Source organism: Coregonus lavaretus (genome assembly GCF_964263955.1).
Source record: "Coregonus lavaretus genome assembly, chromosome: 36".
Classification (NCBI taxonomy): Eukaryota; Metazoa; Chordata; class Actinopteri; order Salmoniformes; family Salmonidae; genus Coregonus; species Coregonus lavaretus.
Genome location: NC_140023.1, coordinates 12,253,863 through 12,268,390, shown reverse-complemented (window position 1 = coordinate 12,268,390; position 14,528 = coordinate 12,253,863). Strand labels below are relative to the sequence as shown.

At 41.4% G+C, this 14,528-nt stretch overlaps 1 long non-coding RNA gene across 1 annotated transcript; it reads left to right on the top strand.

Annotated features, from left to right (window-relative positions):
• The first annotated feature begins 3,741 nt into the window (after positions 1-3,741).
• LOC311110839 lies at positions 3,742-4,250 on the top strand. The gene is made up of 2 exons (XR_014610729.1): positions 3,742-3,978; positions 4,068-4,250. It is a non-coding gene; the product is annotated as an uncharacterized lncRNA (long non-coding RNA).
• Positions 4,251-14,528: the final 10,278 nt, after the last annotated feature.

Sequence of the window (14,528 nt, the reverse complement as noted above, 5' to 3'; positions counted from 1 at the left end):
AACATTACAGGCTTCAATGTCATGGTGCACAGTAGAGATATTCATCCCGCTTCTGCCTTTTCATACCGCACTCGCTGGCTTTCTGTCCGACTCCCACCCACTAAGAACTGGTCCCAAACCCAACCGCAGTCCTGCAATGTTTTTTAGGCGTATGTGATGCAGCTTACTTGCCATCCATGGTCCCAGCAATTTTGTGCCCAACAGGCAATATCAAATGCGCAAAAATAACTTAAGAAATAGGTTAAATTACCAAGATTCTTGCATGGCCCTTGTATTAGGCTATCTGTATTACAGGGCTAGATCAGCCAATATGCTAGATGTAGTTTAAAAGAGCAGAGATGGAGAGACTTGCACTTACTTGAGCTATATTTATAGCCTACCTTTTAGGAGTGGGAAAATGTTCAGATGGAGAAATATGGGTGATCAATATTTAGGCCTTTCTAGGCAATGTAGTAAACTATTGTCACGTTCGTTGAAGGACGGGTCAGACCAAGGCGCAGCGTGAAATGCATACATGTTTATTTCAACGATAAACACACGAACAAAACAACAAACCAACGTAACGCGAAGTCCTCAAGCTAAACACAAAACAAGCCTACACACGGAACAAGATCCCACAACTACTGATTGCAAACAGGCTGCCTAAGTATGATCCCCAATCAGAGACAACGAGTGACAGCTGTCTCTGATTGGGAATCACACCCGGCCAAACATAGAAATACAACACCTAGAATGAGAACCTAGAAATAACAACATAGAACTCCACACCCTGACTCAACATACTAGAGTCCCATAAGTCAGGGCGTGACAAATATAGCCTAATCATAGGCCTATTTAGGAAGTACATTTCCTTGGAAAGATAACTGCCCCGTGCTTCTCCTCCCATGCATAGGCTATAGCCTACTCTATTTAATTGAGACCTGATCGCGCAGATATGGCTACTGAACTTGAAGCAGCAAGAATGATGACAGCGACACTTGCTAAGTTTTGCATAGGCCTATAGAATATAGCCTACCTTTTAGAAGGACGATTTGCAGGCAGAGACAAATAAATGGGTATTAAATAGTTATTGAAAATGATAAGGCGCAATGCTTGCTCATCTTAATAGCCTAACCTACGTGCGCCTTGTGCCTTTTCCTTTTCAAGGATGATTACATTTTTTGATTGCACTTCGACTCAAGTTGGTTGAGCACCCTCCACTTCTTTCCATTATCAAAATGTATTTGCAGATACTGTAGTAAACTACAGTCTAATCATATTTAAGTTAATTTCATATTTAAGTTAACTGCCATGTGATCCTCAGTGCATGTAGGCAGCCTACTCTATTTCAATGAGACCACACATACTAGGCGCACTTGAACTCTCATGCCCAACTAGGAGAGGTAGGCTACTGAAGTTGAAGCAGAGAATTCTGAGTGTGTGAATAATGCGCTCCCACCTACAGACCGTGCTGCAATAATCGCTGTTGCAGGAATGCAGACCTCTAGTGCACACTCAGTACACAACACTATGCTCATCAAGTCTTAGCAGGATCAGATGGTGACAGGGGTCCCAGCAGGGTGTCGTGACTTTCATTAATATGATGACTGTAATTTATCGAATAAACTAACTATGTTAATTGTTCCTCGATTAAATTAATAATGTAACAATTAACTCATTAGGATTTGGGGCACCACGGAATAAGTTGTTTATAGAGTTACCATCTCCCGAATTAAACTCTAAAAAGGTATTTACCTATCAATGTGTATTAAACAGTCAACGTATTAATCATTACCTCTTATCAGTCTCATTCTGAATGGTCGTAGACTTCTTGGATCTGCACGAACCCCAGCTTTACTTATGATTCAGCACTACACAAATTGGCTTAATTATTTATTTACTAGCTAACTAAATAATAAAACAGAATAACATACACACTTAATATATGAGAAAAAGTCCCTAGCGGACTAACAACATGACTGCTTGGTTACCAAAAGAGGGAGGGGAAAAGATAGAGAGAGAGGGACAAAGAGAAAGAGACACTTATCGTATATACATTTGGAAACTAACCTCAAATAAATCATAATACTTTGCTCACGAACCACCGCCCATTTGGAGTAAGAAATCATGAATATGTTTACGTGTGGATGTCTTTGTTCGTCGTCTATCTCTGTTGAAACAAGCCTTCTTAAATGGGGGTTTTAGTGGTGTCCTGTATCGATGTAAGGCTCTGGTTGTCCACCAGAGGTCACAATGTCCTTCTTCTTAGTTGTCTTGGTTTGGAGTGGGACCTCTCCAGAACAGCTACTTAGCCGTCCCAGTGTGGTTAGTCAGAGTTTGAACCAATTTAGACGCACAGCTGCAGCCTGGCAATGTTCAGGTCTAGTCTGAGAGTTGATCTTCTTCACCTCGTGTTGAGGTTCAACGTTCCAACCATTTTCAAATGTGTAGCCACCGCTCACGTCTTTCTGGTCTGATATGTTAATTCTTAACCTAGACTTTTATGCTCTCTGGGTAAAAGGGGCGTTCCATCATGCTGACACGATCTCTGACCTCACTCGGGGCGTGGCTAGTTATTAGTGCAAAGCATCATCAAAAAAAAACTAAAATCACATTCCTATCTTAACAAAAATACTCTCATCAATTTTCATATACATATACAATGTGAAAGGATGAAAACTTGACATATATAGTGTGTATACTTCACAAAATAATAAACAATATGACATGATTATTCTTTAGGTCCCCACTGACCATTCCCCACATTCTTATCTTAGAACTATTGTTCCAGTGTTTACTTTTTGGACGTTCGAGTTTTGGCGGCAAAAGTCTTCTGGAGACAAAGGGACATTTCAATCACCAATACTGGAGGTGTAGAAAAAGAATCCCTTCCATGACTGTCCTGTGGGTGAGAAAGGGTCTGGTAATTGTCAGCCATTGCCAAGCTGATCTGAGGCCTTGGATCCTCACACAGGACAGACATGACAAGGGTCAGACAGCCAGGGAAGCTCAGGTGAATTTTACAGTATATTAACAATATCAGTGAATGATACAAAGTTCCATCTTGAATTGATGGGTAGACATACAGTAGCTACAGGACAGTAGCTTAAGCTTAAAGCTACAGTCTGGGATCTGGGAATAATGGTAATTTCAATTATTAAACCATTGATTCTACAGTGAGGGAAAAAAGTATTTGATCCCCTGCTGATTTTGTACGTTTGCCCACTGACAAAGAAATGATCAGTCTATAATTTTAATGGTAGGTTTATTTGAACAGTGAGAGACAGAATAACAACAAAAAATCAACAGAAATCTTTCTGATTGAGAGGGGGTCAAATACTTATTTCCCTCATTAAAATGCTAATCAATTTATAACATTTTTGACATGCGTTTTTCTGGATTTTTGTTGTTGTTATTCTGTCTCTCACTGTTCAAATAAACCTACCATTAAAATTATAGACTGATCATTTCTTTGTCAGTGGGCAAACGTACAAAATCAGCAGGGGATCAAATACTTTTTTCCCTCACTGTATTGTAGCTGGGGACTTTAATAAATCAAATCTAAGGAAAATGCTACCAAAGTTTTATCAACACATTGCCTGCAGTACTCGTGCTTTAAAAACTCTTTACCATTTTTGCTCTCCCTTCCGGGATGACTACAAGGCCCTCGATCACCCTCCTTTTGGCAAATCAGATCACTACTCCATTCTTCTCCTCAAACTGTTATGTGGGCAGCTTGTCTCTCCCTTTTCTGTTTCCCTTCCTCCTTGTTTTGTCCCCTCTGTGTCTGTTGTATCTGTATGTGTGTTTGTCCCCTTTATGTGGGTGTGTCTGGAGTGGATCAGGGGGCGGGCTCAGGATCTGCCTCTCCTGTGCAGCTGCGGGTTGTTTCCAGTGATTCCTGCCTACGCAGCTGCATCCTATTCTCTAATCATCCTGCACTACTAATTCCGGGGCATGGCTCTCCACCGGCGCCAGATCGTTGTTCTTACCAGAGCGGTAACTTGGCTCACCAGTAAAGTTATTTTGTCTTTTGTCTTCAGCCTGGCTCTCCACTCTCCGTAACCTGTCGTTTGTTTTGTCTTTAGTTTCGGACATACCTCCCAACCTGCCTGCCTTCCTGCCTGTCGGTCTGCCTGCCTGCCTGCCTGCCTGCCTGCCTGCCTCAGCCTCTCCTTCCTCCGGAGCCGACTAGCCCACTCTGTTCCTTTACTTCAGTGGTTTTTGGACTAAGACAATTTTTACTTTTATTAAATATTTTGTTTCTTCCACTCCCTTTGTCGTGTTTGTTTCTCTGAGTGCTGGGTTGAACCATAGCCTAACACAAACAGGAAGTACCCGTGCTAAGTTCTATTCAACGCTGGTCTGACCAATCGGAATCCAATGCTTCAAGATTGTTTTGATCACGTGGACTGGGATATGTTCGTGGTTGCCTATGAGAATAACATTGACTTATACACTGACACAGTGACTGAGTTCATCAGGAAATGTATAGGGGATGTTGTTCCCACTGTGAACACTAAAATCTATCCAAACCAAAAAACGTGGATAGATGGTAGCATTCGCACAAAACTGAAAGCACAAACCACCGCAAGGTGACTGGGATTATGGTTGAATACAAACAGTCCAGTTATACCCTCCGTAAGGCAATCAAACAAGCATAACATCAGTACAGAGACAAAGTGGAGTTGCAATTCAACGGCTCAGACACAAGACGTATGTGGCAGGGACTCCAGACAATCACGGATTACAAAGGGAAAACCAGCCACACTGACGTCTTTCTCCCGGTCAAGCTAATCACCTTCTTCGCCTGCTTTGAGAATAACACAGTGCCGCTGACGTGGGCCGGTCCTGATGACTTTGAGCTCTCGTTTTCAGTGGCCGACGTGAGTAAGACATTTAAGCATGTTAACCCTTGCAAGGCTGCCAGCCCAGATGGCATCTCTAGCCACGTCCTCCGAGCATGCTCAGACCAGCTGGCTGGAGTGTTTTCGGACATATTCAATCTCTCCCTATGCCAGTCTGCTGTCCCCACTTGCGTCAAGATGTCCACCATTGTTCCTGTACCCAAAAAAGCGAAGGTAACTGAACTAAATGACTATCACCACGTAGCACTCACTTCTGTCATCATGAAGTGCTTTAAGAGGCTAGTTAAGGATCATATCACCTCCACCTTACCCGACACCCTAGACCCACTGCAATTTGCATACCACCCCAGTAGGTCCATGGATGATGCAATCACCATCTGCCTGCACACTGCCCTATCCCATCTGGACAAGAGAAATACCTATGTAAGAATGCTGTTCATTGACTACAGCTCAGCCTCCAAGCTCATCATTAAGCTCGGTTCCCTAGGTCTGAACCCCGCCCTGTGCAACTGGGTCCTGGACTTACTGACGGGCCACCCCCAGGTGGTGAAGGTAGGCAACAACACCTCCACTACGCTGATCCTCAATGCAGCGGCCCCACTATGATGCATGCTCAGCCCCCTCCTGTACTCCCCGTTCACCCGTGACTGCATGGCCACGCACGCCTCCAACTCAATCATCAATACATTTCTACATTTAAAATTTGGTCATTTAGCAGACGCTTTTATCGAAAGCAACTTGAGTCAGTGCATTCATCTAAGGTAGATAAACAACCACATGTAAAACGTGTATGTAACCGTTACTGAGAATGTCATCTTAGTTATACTGGTCTGTTGGTTAGTTTACTGTCTCTTAAATTCTGCTGGTTTAGGAGCTAGCAGAGAAGCTCATGAATGAGCAAGAAGCAGCTGGGAGCACAAAGCTCCTGAAATCTTCACTATACTGTGATTAATTGGAAATAAGGATGAATGTAACTCAAATTCATTTGGGAGGTACTAGATCTAATTGAGTTGAAACATTACCTAAATAGATTTAGTAAATCTGACATAATCATTTATAATTATTATTTCTCAATTCAGTAGTGTTTCAATAACACAATTAAATTAAGTAGATCTGTATGAATAATTTCATGTAAAAATAACCTGTTTCCAATAGGTGTAACTACTGTCCAAAATTGAATTAAAGTTATATTTTGGAATTTTGGCAATAGCCTGGATCTGATGGGAATACCTAGATAAAGGTGTGTGTTATCTTAAAGGGATACTTCAGCATTTTGGCAATGAATGTGTCCAGTCTCGCGAGCCAATGCTAGCAGATACCCTAGACTTCCAGTGAATGTTCTAACTTCCTTCATATTGCACACAGAGACATCTGTCTCTGGGGAAATAGATAAAGGGTCTCATTGCCAAAATCCTGAAGTATCCCTTTACATAGATCCAAATACTTAATTTTTTTGTGTGTGGAACGGAGAAATCCAGAGTTGGAGGTTTTCAAGACAGGGTAAATTAATTGAGAATTATTGAGAGGAGAAACAATGAACGGTAATTCAAAACACAGAATGTGAAAAACAATGGTTTCCAGCCCTAAAGTTTCCCAAACTCTCTATGACTCATCCTTAAAACATAAAAACAGTCTAACTCTGAGTCTTTCTACCACAACTTTAAAGTCCTCGATGTTCAATATGCGAGTTAGGCCTATTTGTTCCATTTTTGTATTGTTGCACACTGCTAAAAGTATATTTACTGATGCAGTATACTCTATTGGGTAATCTCCCCAGTCCTACTCAAAGTCTCGCATTAGTCTTTTAGCAGACGCTCTTATCCAGAGCGAATTACAGTTAGTGAGTGCATAAATTTTTCATACTGCCCCCCGTGGGAAACGAACCCACAACCCTGGCGTTGCAAGCGCCATGCTCTACCAACTGAGCTACAGGAGGCTATCACGCTCATTGAATACAGGATTGGACCAAGGTGCAGCGTGGTATGCGTACATGTTCATTTATTGAATAAACACCGAACAAAACAACAAACGCAACGAAATATGAAGTTCTACAGGCTAACATCAAACAAGCCAAACACACAGAAACAAGATCCCACAACATAGGTAGGCAACATGGCTACCTAAGTATGATCCCCAATCAGAGACAACGATCGACAGCTGCCTCTGATTGGGAACCACACCCGGCCAACATAGATATAGATAACATAGATAATCACACCCTGACCAAACCAACAAGAAACAACAGGCATTAACAGTCAGGGCGTGACAGAGGCCTTTCAAAATACATTTACATTTACATTTTAGATATTTAGCAGACGCTCATTTTCCAGAGCGACTTACAGTTAGTGAGTGCATACATTTTCATACTGCCCCCCTGTGGGAAACGAACCCACAACCCTGGCGTTGCAAGCGCCATGCTCTACCAACTGAGCTACAGGGGGCCTACAACCCCATTTTTATAATGTGAAAATTCTCATGACCCCAACCTTGTGAAAAAAGTGATGTAAAGCCCACTATTCGATCCCATGGAATCTGTTTTTCATCAATATTGCCACGCAGCGCACTGAACCCTGTGCTGTTTCAAGCTTGGGAAGCGTGAGACTAAACAATATGTCCTGGTGAATAGCACCCCCCGACATGTACCGAACAGAAGTCAATGCATGGGCATCTCGGCCCGCACAGAGCACGTCCATTTGGAGAGCATAAGCTGGGGAATTTCTGAGTCATTCAGTCAGTGTTTCCTCTTGAGTGATAGCAATAGCATCAATCCTACGTTTCACAGTGTTATTTCACAAAGGTATTGATATGAGTTTCTGTGCCTTTGCCTCCCCATAAATTGTTTTTACTATATCAAGCTGCAGTCGGTAATACCAAAGTCTCTGCAATAGTGTGTGGCTTGTCCTATACTATACAATAGCTAACCTCAAACTATGCTTTCTGGGCTCTCTCAGATGGCCTTTTTTAATTGTACCTGTTGCTTAAGTATCGATCACACATATAGCGTCATTGCTTTTCGGTACACCAGAAGTCCATTAATTTCCAATGGAACGCTGCGTTTTCCTTGCAGCATTGCATTGCAGAGGCAGTTGCAGGGCGTACTGTGTGTTCCAACGTATGCATCAAATTGTATGCGGAGACGGCTTGACGGAAACGGTAGCAGAAGGTGAATGTTGAACTTTTGTTGCACACATACCCAGATGATGCTGCGTACCATTTTGCACAATGACGCTTTAGGTGTGATTTAATTAATCTTACTTCCTTTCGGAAAAAGCTTTGGGTTTGTTAGAATTATCCTTGTGTCAAGGTGCCGTTTAAGCTTGTTGGGCTTCATGCTCTCACGTGAGAGGACATTTCCACAAGAGGCATTTTGGCTTCTCCTCATTGTTTTCAATTATGCTAGTAAAGCCATGTTCGAGGAAGTTTCGTCATATTTTCTAGCACATTTTCTCTTTTTGTGCGATTTAGTTGTCTCCGATTCACTTGATGTTCTAGCTACCGAACTAGACGAGGATGCTGGTCTAAGAAAATGGTCCATTTAGCAGCAGGCATTTAGGTATTTAGCAAGCCTAGCCATTCATCGTGGGAATTATTAAAGTGCAATGGTCAAGTGCAGCCTTTTACCACGATCTATAGGCGCTCCCTCATTGGTAGAATTTCACATTTTAGATGTTTATCATTTTAATTTAGATTTTTAAGGTAAAACCACATTACATGATTTTGAGATACAAAGACGATATTATAATTTGTATTAGAGAAAAATAAAGACATTTACCAGGCTTTTGGGGATTCTCTCATGACCCAATTTTCATATCAAGCAACCCCACATAGGGTCGCGACCCCTAGTTTGGGAACCACTGGTGAAGGGCCTAGTGGTGATGCTGCTACTCTGTAGTCTGTACCCATGCATGCTCCATCTAAAATGTGAATAGTAAATAGACGTATACAAATGACCATTCAATGTCGTAGCCCTTTACACTCGTACCCGTATACTGGTTGAAAATACGGGAACACAGTGGCTGTACAGGCTCTGCGCTTCACAGCGCTGTATGGGTTTTGACTGACAGCCATTCTGAACTTGAGCACCGCACGCAACAAGAAGTTGCCCCATCCCTCCCGCTAATTGGGCAATTTTGCAAAAAAATTATGTCTGAGTGAGGGAAATGCTGTACATTAAGAGGATTCAATGTATTTGGAAAGATGAGACGTGGAGGATTATAATAAATACCGCTTTGATGTCAGACAAGCAAGCCAAACACCCTTCAGTCCAAATATGCACTTCACATTCCATATCATAAAACTCATGTCAAATACAGTGACAAAGTTTATGATCACTGTGTTTGATTTACAGCTACAAGATGACATGATGTCATACCCTGGGTTGTTCTGAACAGAATGAGCCTATGTTTGTCTATTTTGAAGAAAAATCCCAGCGGAACACACACCTGAATGCATGCATGACTCCTTTCTCTGCGCACCAAAATTACGATCTGGTTCTCTGAATTGCCCTGTGAAATTGCCTAACACTGTAAGATCGCATTTTTTAACTTAGCTAGTCATGTTGGCAATAGAACAAGCTTTCAAATGATGCCCACCTGACCCAGATTGCAATTTATTATGGGCCGTTTTTGGATTGCGTAAGCAACAACAGTAATTGTGTGATGGCGGGGATGCAGGGTATTGTTCCAAACAAAACAATTACAAGTGTGCTTGCTCTAGTTCCTCAATGGCACATAACATCTACAGTGTAATGTTTGGATTCAGTCGTGTCAGGTGAACTGTTGTGTCCTCAACTTTGGTCTAATAATTTTCCCATAGTCTCCAAACTGTTCCCTTTCAATTGAAACCTGCTTATGCATTTCATATCTCTTCTGTAAGAAACATTCCAATACAGCCCTATCCATTTAGGCCAATTCCCACGAGTGTAAAGGGTTTAACCTCATTATAGCTGTCAGGTAATTTCCCAGCTGCGAAATGTAATAGAAATATTTGCAATGCTCATTAGGGTATTATAAATGTATAGAACCATAATATCGCTACAGGCTCATTCACATCAGATGTACTAAAAATAACCCAGATTCAAGATGAGTGGGTTCCTCATGTAGGCCTAACTTGTCACCATTCACACTGACAGTCTTTCAGATTCCTACCTTCGTTCCATCATATTGCTATTCTCTGTCTGTCTTTGCATGGCTCTCAGTGTTGTTATGAAGCCACTCTATTCAGAACCATATCAAGTGGACCAAATGGTTCTATAAGAGACATTTAAGAATGTCATCCCGTCCCTTTATGGACATAAACACTAAGAGGTGCTTGACTTTATCATGGCCTTGAAGTACATCTTGCGGTACTGTCACCACAAGCCAACCAACATCAACCATTTCACCATTCCGGCTTTAAGAGCGTTGTCCTGCCCTTCTCTGAACTGCCTATTGTGTCAGTCTGAGGGACCTGGGGGAGAATTTTTTTTCACTAAACTCTCCACTTTTGGGGTATTATGTCCATAAACCAACACAGGGCTGCACTGCCCTGATCAGAGGTAATACCATAATAACAGCATGCCACTACAGTGGTAATGCCAGGAAAGGTTAGAGCATTATTTTAAGCCCTGCTGTCTAGCAATGGGAGACACAAACCACATTCAGAGCGTAACGGGGGGCTGAATACACGAGCAACCCTGTAAAACATCATCCCTCAGGTATACAAATGAATTGAGTGTTAGGACAGATGGTGCCTTGCCCCGGCAATCTCATTCTGCTCTAAAGGGAGATAAGGAGCCCATTCCCTTCATAACTGATGGGCAGTAACATTAAAAAGGACAGCTTGATGAAATTAACTTACTCAATTGAAATATAAGCATGTTGCACGGCACAAGTCAGCTTCTCAGCAGTTTACGAGAGTGTGGGATAATATATTGGTCTGTTCAAAAAGTCCAGAGGGAGGGGGATAACAAGGTTTTGGCTGATTCATGACAGTCATTTGGCATCCCTCTGATCTCTGATGTGCTATTCCCCATCAGTAGAAACTACTGTTCCTGTGGTCCAGGGTCCTGAGCTTCACTCTGGGGCTGGCCTGAACTACATTAAGCTCAATAGCTAGGTTTCCATCCAATTGGCAACATATTTTCATGTGAATTTGCTAAAATTCACATAAAAACAATATGCATATTTTCCCACCAGAGATGTGTTTCCATCAAATTGACTTGTTGCAGGTTAAAATCCCATGTACCAAATAAAGAATATTAGTTAAATAGGTGTCCATCGCATTTTCAACTGTACTGATGGTTTTATCACAACAAAGGTTGTGCTATAGCGAGTGTGCCCACTCTGATATTGGCACTTACACTCTAGCCAACAGCAGGTATATCCTACATGATGAGATTATTATGGATAAAATAGCAAGATTATTTTTCTTTGTCAAATGGCAGCCAAGCATCGATGATCATGTCAACAGAATAAGACCCTCAATATTTATTGTAAAGGAGCATCAAGCTCATCACCTTGCACTTTCACCACCCTGTGAAGTTTATCATAACTTATTTCATCTGTAGCCTAATAAACTGCATGCTTTCCCGATGAGTCGTAGTGGGAAGACCACATAACATTTCTTTGCGTGACTCCAAATTTACAGTGGCTTACGGAAGTATTGACCCCCCTTGGCATTTTTCCTATTTTGTTGCCTTACAACCTGGAATTAACATGGATTTTTTGGGGGGTTGTATCATTTGATTACACAACATGCCTACCACTTTGAAGATGCAAAATATGTTTTATTGTGAAACAAACAAGAAATAAGACAGAAAAACAGAAAACTTGTGGAGCAACTAAACCTCAAGTAAGAAATCACTCAGCCTTTATCTATGAATAATTAAACAATTTTGTTATATTAATATACATTTGGTTAATTACATTTTATATGTACCTTTTACTGCACTTATCTTGTGTTTGACGACATATTACTAGCCTTTCCCCTCACAATGATATCAGAGAGAGAGAGAAACAGAGAGGTGAGAGACGGGGAGAAAGAGATAGGGACCAACTGTTGATTTATCACTGCAGGCCACAAATGAGATGGGATCAATCTTGTGGAGTAGGAATACACACAACAGTTTTGTGGACATATGTGAGAAAGAGGGAGAGAGAGGGAGAGTGATAGAAGCAGGGAGTGGATGCATGTTGTGGTTGCAAAGATAATAACAGATCATTGAAGTCCACCTGGCTCTTGTTGCTCTTAACTCCACATTATCGTTATCACAGAGAGACTACAGTGCAGATGCAGGCCAGAATGCTTCTTTCTGAAGACTTCAAGCATGTACCAACACATTACCCAAGCTATCTTCACCTAAGCCTTTGTTAAATACATATTGGGCTCCAGGTATTAGCATATTAGCTTTACAGCAATGGTATGTTTTCACAGATTTTGTGGGGTTGTTCTCCAAACACTCCCATTATACACTAAAGCTATTGGTCAACAGTGAGGGACACATACTGATAATGAGAGGATTTGTACTCCCAGCCTGAGATTGAAACACCTGAATGTTTTCAAAGAGCACACAGTTGGCTGCAAATTACGTAAAGAGAGAATTCTAGCATTCCAGGTAACATCCCCGGTATCAGAAGGAACCAGAACCAGTAACTGTGACAGATGCTCGATTAAGTTATGTGGGTAGACGTGTTAGAAAATATACTAGATTGAATCGGTAGACCACATGGCAATTTCAAGTTTTTATCTTTTAGAGACCCAATCTGTAATATAGTATATTTATCATAGTTGGGTTTTAGTCCAGAGAAACTTGTGAAATTATCCAGGTCCTCAATGAGGCCCTTCAAGGTTGAAGATTGAGTTATCAAGAGAACTTGAATCATCGGCTTACATTGATACTTTTGTCTCTAATCCATAAATGTTTTGCCCCTTAATGTTATCATTACATCAAATTTTTATAGCTTACAGTTCAATGGCCACAAAAAATAAGTATGGTGACAGAGGACAACCTTGTTTTAGTTCTCAAAGAAGAAACCATTATTTATTATTTTACATAAAGGATTGTTGTACATGACTTTTGCCCATCTTATGAAAGATTCTCCAAAGTTGAAAAAATCCAGGCACTTATAAATAGATTATAGATGTACTGTTACACAGGCTTTCTTAAAATCTGGTTTCCCTCCATTCTCAAAGTTTTCAATTAGTTCTAGCAGTTGTCTTATGTGGTCTCCAAAATATTTTAAGAATCCCGTCTGATCACAATGAATATTGTCTGGTAGTACCTTTTGAATTCTATGAGCTATACATTTAGCCAATATTTTTGCAATGCAACATTGAAGGGTGAGGGCCCTCCAATTTCTTTAAGAGACTGGGTCTTTGTACTGCCCCCCTTTCTCCTGCTTCAGTAGGATAGAGATCAGTCCCTCCCTCGTCCTGTGTAATTAGACCTTCACAATAGTTTTTTGTGTCAAGGTTAGTTTAACATGATTTTTCTGGGAGAAGGATATCACAAAACTCATTGTGAAGTGACGTTGGAGGAACTTGACAAGAGACCATTGTTTGTAACAATTTTCTGTAGGTTATTTTTTTGTTTTTGTTTTTTTGTTTTACGATACCAGTTACAGTGGGGGGGGGAAGTATTTAGTCAGCCACCAATTGTGCAAGTTCTCCCACTTAAAAAGATGAGAGAGGCCTGTAATTTTCATCACAGGTACACGTCAACTATGACAGACAAATTGAGAAAAAAATATCCAGAAAATCACATTGTAGGATTTTTAATGAATTTATTTGCAAATTATGGTGGAAAATAAGTATTTGGTCAGCTACAAACAAGCAAGATTTCTGGCTCTCACAGACCTGTAACTTCTTCTTTAAGAGGCTCCTCTGTCCTCCACTCGTTACCTGTATTAATGGCACCTGTTTGAACTTGTTATCAGTATTAAAGACACCTGTCCACAACCTCAAACAGTCACACTCCAAACTCCACTATGGCCAAGACCAAAGAGCTGTCAAAGGACACCAGAAACAAAATTGTAGACCTGCACCAGGCTGAGAAGACTGAATCTACAATAGGTAAGCAGCTTGGTTTGAAGAAATCAACTGTGGGAGCAATTATTAGGAAATGGAAGACATACAAGACCACTGATAATCTCCCTCGATCTGGGGCTCCACGCAAGATCTCACCCCATGGGGTCAAAATGATCACAAGAACGGTGAGCAAAAATACCAGAACCACACGGGGGGACCTAGTGAATGACCTGCAGAGAGCTGGGACCAAAGTAACAAAGCCTACCATCAGTAACACACTACGCCGCCAGGGACTCAAATCCTGCAGTGCCAGACGTGTCCCCCTGCATAAGCCAGTACATGTCCAGGCCCGTCTGAAGTTTGCTAGAGTGCATTTGGATGATCCAGAAGAGGATTGGGAGAATGTCATATGGTCAGATGAAACCAAAATATAACTTTTTGGTAAAAACTAAACTTGTCGTGTTTGGAGGACAAAGAATGCTGAGTTGCATCCAAAGAACACCATACCTACTGTGAAGCATGCGGGTGGAAACATCGTGCTTTGGGGCTGTTTTTCTGCAAAGGGACCAGGACGACTGATCCGTGTAAAGGAAAGAATGAATGGGGCCATGATTTTGAGTGAAAACCTCCTTCCATCAGCAAGGGCATTGAAGATGAAACGTGGCTGGGTCTTTC